The sequence below is a fragment of the Rhipicephalus sanguineus genome, chromosome 8 (genome assembly GCF_013339695.2).
Source record: "Rhipicephalus sanguineus isolate Rsan-2018 chromosome 8, BIME_Rsan_1.4, whole genome shotgun sequence".
NCBI lineage: Eukaryota > Metazoa > Arthropoda > Arachnida > Ixodida > Ixodidae > Rhipicephalus > Rhipicephalus sanguineus.
This window is the reverse complement of record NC_051183.1, coordinates 89617446-89630441: the sequence shown is the minus strand read 5'-3', so window position 1 is coordinate 89630441 and position 12996 is coordinate 89617446.

Sequence of the window (12996 nt, the reverse complement as noted above, 5' to 3'; positions counted from 1 at the left end):
AAGCTGACGCTGTGTTTATAACTTCCCTTAGCGTGACGTCGCACATTAGTGCCTATGGCGACCGGTAGTGCCGCATAGTCGTTTAGGAACCCAAGAAAACTTCTATTTGAAACAGGCGTCATTATTTATAGACTGAATATAGTGCCGAAATATTTTGGAATTGGCATGTCTAATCCTTGTTGAAAGAGGGAAAATTACAACTGGGCAGTTTCATTTTCTTTTCACGACCCCTTTAAGCTTATGTTTTGCTTTGTATTTGTGCCCTGGTGCTTCAACAGCAATGTATTCGGGAATATTTTGCACTGTTTCAGAGACACACTCTCAATTTCTTGGCAGGCTTGACCGAACAAACACATAATCTCAGTAATAAAGACAAAACATACCTGATGCTTTGGCCTTCAGCATTGGATGACACAAAGCAATAGCTGATTTCATCATTTATCATTAATGTCAAGATAGTGGGCAAGTAGCAAGCAAGAGTTCAGATCGAAGCAGGTAGTCACGTCTGCATTTACACTGCCATGTTGCTTCTTAACCACAATAAGCAGGCAGTTACTATGGTAAACGAAGAATAAAAACAGCGCTAAACACAGGACGAGAAGAGGACACATACACGGCGCTGAAAAAAGCCTTTATGGGTCCTTTTTTTTTTCAGCGACGTGTATGTATCCTCTTCTCGTCCCGTGTTTAGCGCTGTTTTTATTCTTCGTTTACCATGCAGCACCAACCAGCCCAATCCAGCACACTGTTAAAGGCAGTTACTAATACAATAATTTGCCCTAGGACGTATGTGCAAAGCGGGAATAATGTGTCACATATCGCTCTGACGTAGCATGGGCCAAACAAATGCAAATGTCTCAACCTTGCCGATTATAAGGCGACTACATATAGAACTATGTTTTGCTTCGTAAGCATGTGGCTTGCTTACACCTAGCAGCTGCCACCCCGCTGCAACCAACTTGTGAGGTGGAGTATAGATTTCTGGTCTGAAGTGAGTGATGGCGCATACGACAAAGACAACTGCTGACCATGGCTGGTTCAGGTACCAGCTAATATATGTATTCTTTCTGTAAATGTGAAAGAAAGTGCTCCGTTTTTTTCTATTTGCTAACATATACCAAAAAGTAGTTTCTAGTCTGCTTCCATCTCTCCTGTGAACTCAATTAAATCTCGATAGTTTAGTTGCATGGTGAAGCTTCCAAAGCAGAGTGCTTAATCACTCAAAAAATAATCTTCTGCATAGCACACATGAATTCTTGATGTTGGGCTGAAAAGCAAGGGTTCGATTTTCCAGCCACAGCATCATCAGATTCACAGCGGTCACTGAGACAGGCACCCGTTAGTGGGCCGCATACTTGTCTGTAGCCTTTCAAAAACCCATGTAGGTGTTGCCCAGGCAAAAACTGGAGAGCCTCCTTAAGTCGGGAGCATCAATTGGAGATTTTTCTTGTGGGGCAGAGCAGTGTCGAGAGCAGCAGCACACATCTGTGGTCTTGTTAGTGAGAATGGAAGTAAACAGAACTGTATACTTCCATACACACTGACATGGTTGTTGACAATCGAGTCCACAACTCGCCAATGGGTGCATAAATATAAGTCAGTGTGTGTTAGATATATGTATATATAATATTTATATATACACATGCATACACACAGTCAAACCCTTTTATAAGAGACACTGATGTAACAGAAAAATGAGTATAAAAGGCACCAGTGTGCCTGCATTGAAATAGCGATTGATAAGGAAATGCAAACGTGGTACACTGCTCAAAGAGACACCTCATATAAAAGACGATGCCTCAGTAAGACACCTCAATAAAAGACCGTGCATGTCTCTTATAAAGCAGTTCAACTTTCAACTGTGTGTGTGTTTGTGCGTGTGGTGGTAAATATGCAGGCATGGAACATGTCGAAAAAGGGCTGTTTAATTTTTTCCTTTGTAAAGGAATTTATTTCCACCCAACTGTGCCGTTGGCAATAAATTTCAGTCTTTGTGCTTGGTGTGAAAACTTCTGCTCACAAAGCATTGACTTCTGGCCTATATCAGATGCTTTCCACGTGGAGGAGTGAGAAACCAGTCCTTCTAAAGCAGAGTAATGACGGGGGCATGAGCTGATATCTGGCGGACCAGCCACCTGTTTGGCACGTCCATGGCCTGCATGCAGGCGTTGGGCAAGTAAAGGCAAGTACCATATTTTCTGGAGTATAAGTCTCACTTCTGTGTAGAGATGCACCCCCTACTTTTGACGGCTTTTGTAGGAAAGAATGAGATATAACATGCACCTTTATGTAAGACGCATCTATTTTTATCTCTGTCAACATGATAAAACACAACGACGCACGCAGAGTACATTCATTGTGAAATGCATAGTCACACACGGCACTGAATATCTGTAAGCAGCAGTATAAAACTTGTATATAATGCTGTCTTAAGGCGCAGAAAACCACTATTTATTCCACTGGATTCGAAGCCACATCATCCGGTGCACTGTCAAAAGTTCTTCCGCCTTGGTTGACAGCATCGCTGGGTTGCCATTGTTGGCCTCAGAGTAACTTTTACGCGGTGCTGTAAACACCTTGAAGCACATCATTGGCGTTGCCTCTGCTGTGGTGGCTACCATACCCCTACGTCATTACGAGGCTTGGCGGCAACACATAAACAACAAACCTACACACACATGCAAAACGTAAATGGCAACCGGAAGCAGGAAGCTGCGCCTACTGCTGGACTGCAGTGGCGTCTCACACGGAGACTGATGATGATAACGAAGTGGTACTCTCGCTTTTGTAACTGATATTGTGGGTGCTACAACGTTACAATGAACCGTTGTGGAGCCCTTTTTTATTTATTGCCTCAGTTCTGTGGGTTTAATGCGTTGTTTAAGAACAAATTATTCGAACAGTACAATGGGGTGCGCGACAATGGTGCCTTTTATGCGGCTTTAATCTCCATGGTTGCCGCACTGCTTGAACAGCAAGTAGCTGACATCTAAGACGACAGCCACTTCATTGTTATAAGAAAATTGGACAGTCGCCGACTATTTATTTGGACACTGAAAATTCTGATACCTTTGCGGCATTGCCACTCGTCCATTGAAGTAATGTCAAAAAAGCTCATTTTATGCGAATGGACTCACGAGTCTCCTCACTCAGGTTCACATCAAGCCGTGAGTCTGAGCCTAAGTGAATCCTGCTGAGTAATATGCTGGTGAGTTTGAGTCCGAGTGAGTTGGGCTGAGAAAAATTTGGTGAGTCTTAGCCCGAGTGATCCCTAAGGGCAAGATATATTTCATGAGTGAGCCTGAGTGAGCTACAATTTTTTTGGCGACCTATAGGCATGATTTGGTACTGGGAGGGTAAGAACGGCGTTGTCCCCGAGGTATTTAGGCGAGGATTGGTGTCATTGTGCTTGCAAGAGGACGTCCTCCTAAAGAGAAGCTTTTCGCTGGACTGGGCCAACCACCTTGTTGTTGTACCTTCAGCACTGCGACCAGAAGTTCTGCAGGTTCTACACGATGACCCCACAGTTGGCCACCTTGGTTTTTCCCACACGCTTGCGAGTATACAAGAAAAGCACTACTGGCCACACTTTACCGTTGACGTCGTTCGTTATGCGAGGACCTGCCAAGTCTGTCAACGACGCAAGACACCGCGGACAAGGTCCGCAGGTTTTCTTCAGCCTCTCGATCTACCTCGTCGACCCTTCCACCAGATCAGAATGGACTTGCTTGGGCCATTTGTGACGTCGATGTTCGGTAACAAGTGGATCGTTGTAGCCACGGACTACCTCACCCGCTACACCGAAACCAGGACCCTGCTTAAAGCTAGTGCCTCCGGGGTAGCGAAGTGCTTTGGCAGAGGACATCCTACTGCATCAGGGCACCCCAGAAGCCCTTATCACCGACAGCTATGGCTTTACAGAAGACCTAACGCAAGCAATATTGAAATACAGCCACACAGCTCACTGAAGGACAACTGCCTTCCACCCGCACATATGGCCTCACTGAGTGTCTGAATAAAAGCATCACTGATATGTTGGCAGTGTACGTCAACCACGAACACCAGAATTGGGATGCTATCTTTCTGTATGTAACTTTCGCCTACAACACGGAAATACAAGAAGCCCTACAGACGGCATCTTTCGAGCTGGTTTACGGAAGAAGCCCTGCTACAACGCTCAAGACCATAACACCCAATGTCACTGACGAAGAAAAAACCTTGACATCGCCGTCTACCTTCAAAGCACCGAAGAAACCAGATGACTCACCCTTCATGCATCAAGTGACAGCAACCGACCGACAGCCGTTGTTACGTTCGATGACGCCATGTAGAATGCCAGCCCAGCGATTGTGTTTGGGTGCAGACGGCGATACGGCAATGTGGACTCAGTGAGCAACTTTTTCAGCAATACTTCGGGGCCTACAAGGTGCTTCGACATCTCAGCGCTCTGTACTATGAGGTCGCAGCAGACAACTTGCAGTGGCACTGTGCATGACCTGAAGTTCAAGTCGTGCACCTTAAGCTGTTCTTTAGCCAACCTGAGGACTCCGCTTTTTGCTTGCTTTATTATTGTCCTTTCTTTGCGCATGCATACTTTTTTTTGCTTCATGTTCGTTTTTAAGCATTGGGACGATGCTTTATCAGAGGTGGGCAATGCCACGCTTGCTTCTTGTATTTTCATGTAACCGACTCGTTACACGTGTGACCACTGCCTTGCGTGTGCCACGTGGGCAGGTCAAACATTCCCGATTATTTTAGATTGTCCTGATAAGCTAGAGCGCTCAACATGCACAGTTGAGTTTATTCTGGAACTAACTTGACCACGAACAAAAAGGCTTGAATCTTTGATGCCACATCTATAAATGCCAATGTGTCTTACCGCTGATCAGATTACCTGACTACCGCCGACTGTTCTCGCCACTAGCAGCGTACATGGTACCTTGAGTTTTCATTTTCCGGGCACAAGTTCGCCCAATAAATGGTTGCATATTTCCCAGTCTTGCTGCAGCCTCCTTCACCGTCACAACCAGGTGACAATATTCGCTGGCATAAATATAGAGGCAGGTATTTATGCAATTGGCTGTCCTTTATGTCACATTGTTGAACATTCATCATCTGTGAGCCCTAAACCTCAGAAGTGTAGTGAACAAAATGGTATATCTAACATTTTTCCGAGTGGTCCAACATCACTCAACCTTGCATTGTTTTGATAGTACCGTATTTGCTCGATTCTACCGCGCCCTTGATTGTAACGCGCACCCGTTTTCCGCGACCAAAAAAAAAAGAAAAAGTAATACATCGATTGTAACGCGCACTCATTTTTCATGAGAGAAAAGAACAAAAAAAGGCCGTAGGGGTCAAACTTCGCACATTCAGAAGAACAAGTATTTGGGTTTTGAAGAACTAAAGTTTCAAAAAAGTAAAACACAAAGTCAAAAAGCGGGCCTTGCTGCTAAAACTGTCACCACTACGGCGGCGATACGAGTCGCGTAATGGATCAGTCCTCGTCGCTGTCGGGCAACTCCTTGTCGCTGTCAACACTCTTCGATTTCGGGAAACCGGCCCTGCTTTTGTCCACAGAAACTTTTTCGTGAAGCTTTGCTGTAAAACATCTTCTGCTTCTGTTTGCGGCAGTCTCGCACGCACGTTTCGGGAACTCCGAACGACCGCGATGCAGCCCGATTTCCGTCCATCTCTCTGCACATGTAATAACTATTCTTTTAAATGCGGCATCGTGGTACACTAGTCGAGTATTTGGAGTCGGCACTTCCATGCCGTCGATGCGAACGCAGAACGGGATGACAATCTCCTCAGCACACGTACGAACTGAAAAAATGGCAGAAATGGCCAAGGCGCGTAGGAGGCGGCCATTTTGAAATGTCGATGGCAATACAATAACAGAGTTTCTTTTTTTTTCGGTATTCGATTCTAACGCGCATGCGATTTTTGGACTCGTTTTCCCGGAAAAAAGGTGCGCGTTAGATTCGAGTAAATACGGTACCTTTTCTATACACAAGCAGCATTGAAATTGTTGGTTTACGCCATGACTGACTTCTAAACTGGTCTTTGTGACTAATACATTTGCGTTTACTCCATTAAAGGGCCCCTAAACCACCTCCGATCTTTTTTCAGACATTTCAAGTAAACACACGCATCGTGTGCAGAATGCCGTCACGATCAACGATGCCACACGTGGCAGCACTACAAGCCGCGGGCGCACCACAAATTCCAAAAAACAATTTCTTCTCTCCGCGCCCTTCTGGTCTGCCTAGTGACGTGTGTGACATTGTGTTCAATCTGTGATGTCCTATGCAGGCACTACTGTGATTGGTCGAACAAGAACCTACGGCTTCCGGTTAGTCTGCAAGCAGCTGCCCGCGCTTTGCCGTTCCTTCGTAGTGTTGCCTCTGCGTGCACGCTTGCGAATCGGCAACTGCAACCCGTAATGGCCCGCTCACGCTAGCGGCAAGCCTACCGCAACGGCGCGGTGCCGCTGAACGTCGGCCGTTGCCGCACGCGCGAGAGCTGTCCAACGTGCACGGCAAGCTTCGCTGGCGAGGCATTCGTGCCTCTGAGAAACATGGCCGCACTGCCAAAAGCGGTTGTTGTCCACCTCGAATCTATGAAGTGGCCGCCGTATGCTCTGTAGCTTGTAAGCTTCTAACTGATGCTTCCATTTGCTCTGGATTCGTGTTCTTAAGCTTCGACAGCAAAGTATTCGTGCCGATTCGGCCCCATTTTTGAGAGCCATACTCATATAATCGATACTGCAGGCTTAGCGAGTAGAGATGGGCGCGTCTGAATGCTCTGAGGACGGATTAGGCATTTGTTAGTTTCTAATCCTCCATAGCTGGCGCCAGCTTGGGGACATGGTATTTGGTTTTACGTGACGTTTTTAACACGAAATTGTTTTATGCCGGGGTCCACCAAGTACATCCGTCACGGATATGACGTTGATAAAATGGACGCCAACGGGTGAGAAAGAAAAAACCAAGAAAAAGATACCCCGCTGCGAATCGAACCCACGACGTTGCGGCCGCGACGGCAAGCGCCCGGTGCCCTACCGACTGAGCTAACTCGGGAGATGCGAGACACGGTGCGAACGCGCCTTATACTTTCACACATTCTCTTTCGCGGCAGGCGGAGCGGGGCGGTGCCGCCGTCTGTGAGATGTGAAAAGAAGTAATGCTTCACGATCGACACTTACTAGCGCGTACTCCGAGATTGCACGCGATATTGGAGGTCATGGTTACAGCGTCTCGATACCAGAGAGATAGACTGGCCGCGCTGGCGTCGCCGAGGCACCCTTGACGCAGTTACGTTGGTTAAAGTCTTTCTTTGCCTTTCGCTTCGTGTTAGCGTGCGTCGGCTCATCGGAGTAGTGCAGCTTCCACGTGCACCAACGGGATTTCTCCGCCGCCTACTGCTTCAATTGCGAGAGCACCGGCTAACAAAATTGCTGCATTACGCGTTGCAGAAAGGACGCGATTTTGACGGGCGAATGTCGTGCCTTGGTGGAGCGAGAGCAGCGCCTGCGAGACAGAAACCAGCGGGACGCACGCGTTTGCGGCTCAGGCTACGAACCTCTACCTCCCGTGTTGCTGAAGCGCAGTGTGTGTTATGTATGCATGAGCACAGGCGTCGGCTACCCATTACTAGAAAGCGCACACCGTGCCGTTTCTCTCCTTAATTGACGACGCTTTGAAGAAGTGCATACCGGGTACCAGTGTTGATTATGTGCTTGTTGATATCATCCTTACGCGGGATTCACGATTCGCTATGTCCAAATATATGTTCACACCGTCAGCTACCACAACGGTTTATTCATAATCATGGGCGTTAGTCGTCGCGATAGAGACATGCTGTCAACATGGGTGCATCCACGTCAAACGGTGCTATAGCTGCCAAGCACGAATAGACATTGTACAAGGCCTCGTATATCACTACACAATAAGCACTACTTCTGTGAAGACACGTTTCACTTTCGTGTTATGCGGATTCCTATGACGGAGGGATCAGCCATGTTTTTTTTAATACCAGACAGACTAACACGTTCCATTGACTGCTAGAACCATGCCTGATTGGCCATGTCGCTCTGCGGCTGCCGGAGAACGGCGCGAAAATGGGTCTTGGACCTATTCTTCGAACAGCAAAGAACGGCTGACGTGCGTGAACGAAACCATTTGCACACGGCAGTCTGAGAACGGCAAACGGCGAGCTGCCGTGCCGTTAGCGTGAGTGGGCCATAATGCAACTGCCAAATCGCTAGCGTAGCAGCACAGTCATGCCTAGCGGTCTGATAAGCTGCGTGGAACTGAATCCGACAGTGTTTTGCGATGGCTTTCATGCATCGGTGTGTAGTGCTTGGCTGCAAAAGCGTCGACTGGAAAAACGAAAAGACGCAACATGTGTTATCTTGTGATGTCACCTTGTGAAATGCCTGGCTTGAGCGCATCGGAGTTACGGCACAATCAAAGCGCAACAGAACGTGTTTGTGGGCGCCACTTCGCTGCCGAAGACTACCATTACGACCCACGCTTGCTGCAGGAGTTTGGCTCCGGTTTTCTACCGTGTTAACGATCCTTTGAAGGTGTGTGTGCAACACAGGGTTCATACCGGCACAATTCGTAGAAGCACGGGCCGGCACGGCAACAACAGTGGTTAGCCGAGAAGCACGGAGTTGACGGAGTCGCGGTCGCGGCGACCGACCGGAAGTGCATGCTGTTTCGAAGAGCGCGTCAGTGATGACAGTATGTCACGTGAGATTGGAAGGGGCGTTCGGCGAGGAGGGCAAAGTGGCTTTGGGAGAGGAGACCAGCCGACGAGCGGAGGGGTAGAGAAGGAAAGAGCGAAAGGATCGGTAGCCGCATTTTGATCATCAAATGTTACGGCACCATTTCGAAAAATTTTCACGACTACGTGTTCGTTGTAGACTCGTGCACAACTTCCCTACCACAACTAAATTTCGACCTCTGGGTGGTTCAGGGGCCCTTTAAATGTGTTCATAATTCCTGAAAGATACTGCAGTGTAGTCCTCTCACGCAGCTCATATGGAAAATGTTCTTGATGTAGTAGGTGCTATTCTGAAAATGCATGAAAAAGTATGTTGAAGGTTCCCAATGGCAAAGTTGTACTCATTAGTCTTATGGGCGATGGATATATGAACAGTTTAACGTGTTGTGTACGGCATAAATGGCGTTTTGAGAAACCTGAGGATTTGGTAAGCTGATGATCAATTAGCATGTGAACAACTGAATTAGTGATTAGAGCAAATAATACTGAAATTTGAATTATTGTCCATGTTCCATGTGTGCTTGAGCAATCGTAAAAAAAAAGAGCCAAGAGGGCTGTGACGAGCAAAAAACATGAGCTTGCATTTAGTACATTTAGGTCTAATTAGCTTATTGAGGTATGTTAAAAGAGTGCAAACTATTGTGATGCTTTCATTTTATGTTAATCATAAAGCGTCCACATTATAAATCAAATTTAAGGGTACTAATGATTCACCTTTTTTCGTGCAGCTCTCTTCAATATCTACATGGGTGCTGTGCCAGCAGAGGACGCAGCACCTCTCGCATAAGCTTGGAGACATGCAGAAAAATGGTGCCCAATAAATGTTCCTCTCTTGTGCAAGATACTCTGCTATTCTCTTTGTCCTTTATGGTTCAGGTAAACCTGTTTCAAGTATATAGTACTGCACTGTCTTTATGGCAGTAGCAACCACCCCACACTTGCAACTACATTAGCAAAATAGTATAGTTCATCAAAACTTAATTCGGTTCACGTGACCGACAACACACATAAAAACATTGTTTTCAAGAAACCTTGTTTCAAGTACGTGCCTAATACCATGCACCTACAATTTGACATGATTAGAGTTGTGGACAAGCATGCAGCGTTGTATTCCTTTGCGAGTTGAACGCTTATTTATTTTACTTGGAAAATCATAAACGCGCATGCAGATTTGCCACATTAGTGGCACTTTATGTGCGAAAATGTGAAAATTACACAATGTGAATCGAATATTTCAATTACTGAATGTTTCGTGGATATGTACAAATATGTTGCTGCTTGAAACCATGAAGAGAGGTAGGAGGTTGACACGCACCTAGTAAACTAACCTTTGGGGCCGTTTCTTGGCTAGAAAGCATTGGAGCGGATATGCCCATTCTAATTCACCTCTTTCACGATGCCGTAGCGCATACGCCTTTCCCCTCGTGGAAAAGTCACAAAACAGCCCTTGATCTCGGAGGCTTTCATTCTGGCAATACCGGCTGTCCCGGCCACTACCAACACCCCATGAAAATGGCAGAGGGTAGCACAGGAAAACGAAAAAGGCAGATTAGCCAGTGCCAGCAGGCCAGCAGGCTAGTGCCTGCAAGCCATCGCCAGCAGGCCAGCGCCAGCAGGCCAGTGCCAGTAGGCCAGTGCCAGCAGGCCAGCGCCAGCAGGCCAGTGCCAGCAGGCCAGTTCCAGTAGGCCAGTTCCAGTAGGCCAGTGCCAGTAGGCCAGTGCCAGCAGGCCAGTACCAGCAGGCCCAAATTACGTATTCCCTCAGACAACAGGCTGTTGGAATTTTTAATAGGGTAACTCTGATCCCAGTCAATAGATGGCGCCTCAATTTGCCATACCGGTCACGTGGGTTTCATTCACTAGCCTGGTTAGGTCCATGAAAAGTAGGGACTCTAACGAATGAGCGGTTACACACAAAAGATTCGTTGACGGCAGTCTATGGAACCGATAGCTTCAATCTCTGTCACTCCTATGCCATATCACGCAGCCTCCGACACCACTCAAAGTGCTCGTGCGAATCATATTGTTTATGTTCCATTAAATTTGAAACAACGCCACAAAATTTGCACAACTCGTCAGGTCATCGTACTTGGCGCAAGTCTTTTAACAGAACAATTCAAAAAGTAAGTTTATGAGTCTTAAACAACAATTTTCTATGTCAAAAATTTGAAAGATGATAGCCGTACCGCTCACTGCGTTGCTATCAATCGTGACACTGTTTTATGTTCACTGTACGGGGATAAAAGCATGGCCTCCGAGATTGCGCACCTGCTGGTTTCTCTCGCCGCCGCGCAATCTCGGAGGCCATGATGAAACCATAGAGTTTCCTACGAAAACCTAGAGTTCATTGGGTAAGCATTCGACCGCCCTTAGCACGGCATTATGACAGCCCATTTAATGTTCACGGCCCAGTAGGAAGATATGGAGTAACCCCGTCAAATTGAGCTCACATCGGACGCAGTACTTTTACTATTATCACATGCAACTCAGGCTACGCATGGATGGTGGCCCCAATACCATCACTTCGAAAACGCTTTAGCCGGCCGCATCTTTAGCGTTTCTTGTGGTTGAGCTTTTTCTTCGCATTTTTCAACATATAGGGGGGATTAGGGAGGCTATAGTAGTTTATTTATCTACCTTTTTTTGCTAGACGTGGCAGTGACCCACCATCATGAAAGTTGGCGCTTCTTGAGGATCACCAGAGGTATACTTGTGTCTTTTTCTCAGTATACGCATACAAGGTGCCCTGTTGTATTAGGGGCGAAGCTCCTTAAGGCGGCACCCGTTCGTCCCTCGTAGTCGTAGTAGTGCGTAACCAGTCGTAACGCTAGTACCAGATCTTGACCTCCAAGGTGGTGCCGGTGGGAGATTTTAGGGGCGAAGCTCCTTAAGGCGGCACCCGTTCGTCCCTCGTAGTCGTAGTAGTGCGTAATCAGTCGTAACGCTAGTACCAGATCTTGACCTCCAAGGTGGTGCCGGTGGGAGATTTTTCCTGTGCGTTGTTGAACAATAAAAAATTCGCAGCGTGCGCGTTAACTAAAAGCCGAATTCTTCTGTCTCTCATTCCCCATTAGCAGCCATTGGCATGTTCCAGTAGGAAACGTTAGTAGAAGTAGAAGTGTAAGTGTTAGCTAAAAGCCGACTTCTTCTGTTTGTCATTCCCATTAGCAGCCATTGTTTACCTCCAAGGTAGTGCCTGGTGAGATTTCTCCTGTACATGATTAAACAATAAAAATTTTGTTCAAAACGCTGTTGATTGATGAAATAAACCAACGAAAGACGCCAGATGTTTTCTAAAAGCAAAACGAAAGAACGCCAGATGTTTCTAAAGCAAAACGAAAAGCGCCAGCTGCTTAAAGATAGACGCCAGATGTTTTCTAAAGCAATGGTTTTCTAAACAATCAAAATTCACAGCGTACATGTAAAATTAAAGTGAGCTGCAAGTCGTCATGACTCATCGAACCTTTAGTATAAAAGCGCCCGATCTCACGTCGGTGATGATGTACTGGGCAGAATTCACGGAAGATTCACGGTTTACCGATGAACCTCCGCAGCTTCGCCCACTCATCATCATTCACTCCGTGGATATGCTGTGATTTTTTCCGTCATCTTCCAGCATTGCAACTCGACTTAGTCGTCAGTCTTGCTCCATGCCCAAACTCTTCGACCCACAAGTCCTGCAGTGCTTTGGTCTCCTGGCCTGATCAATTGTATGACCATCTCCCTAGCCCGCAAGACGCCCTTACGATGCAGGACGCATTACAACACCTACACTAAACCAATGCCTACCTAAAAACTCTGATGGTCCCAGAAGAAACGATCGAGTACAAAGAAAAGACGTAAGCACACTCAGAATCAGTGGCGAAGAGGCTGTATGCTAGTTGTTTCTCGGGAGACATCATGGCACATGCCTTGTAATTTCGGTACAACGTGTACGTACAAAGCTTGGCGTCGAATGCCTGCAAGGCGAGAAAACGTGCGCAACGGCGCAGAAAGCATATTAGAGCAGTATTCCTGATAGCGAATAAGCGTATCGAAAAGGAAAACACAAAGGGACCGACGATGACCAGAATGGGTGATTAGATCCTGGTAGAAATGAAAACACCGTGTATTATAGCGACAGATTCCAGCAATCTTTTCGCGTTGTGAGTGGGATTTATATTTTTCAATCGTGCTAAAGGAAGGAAACAGAAAAAGGAGAAG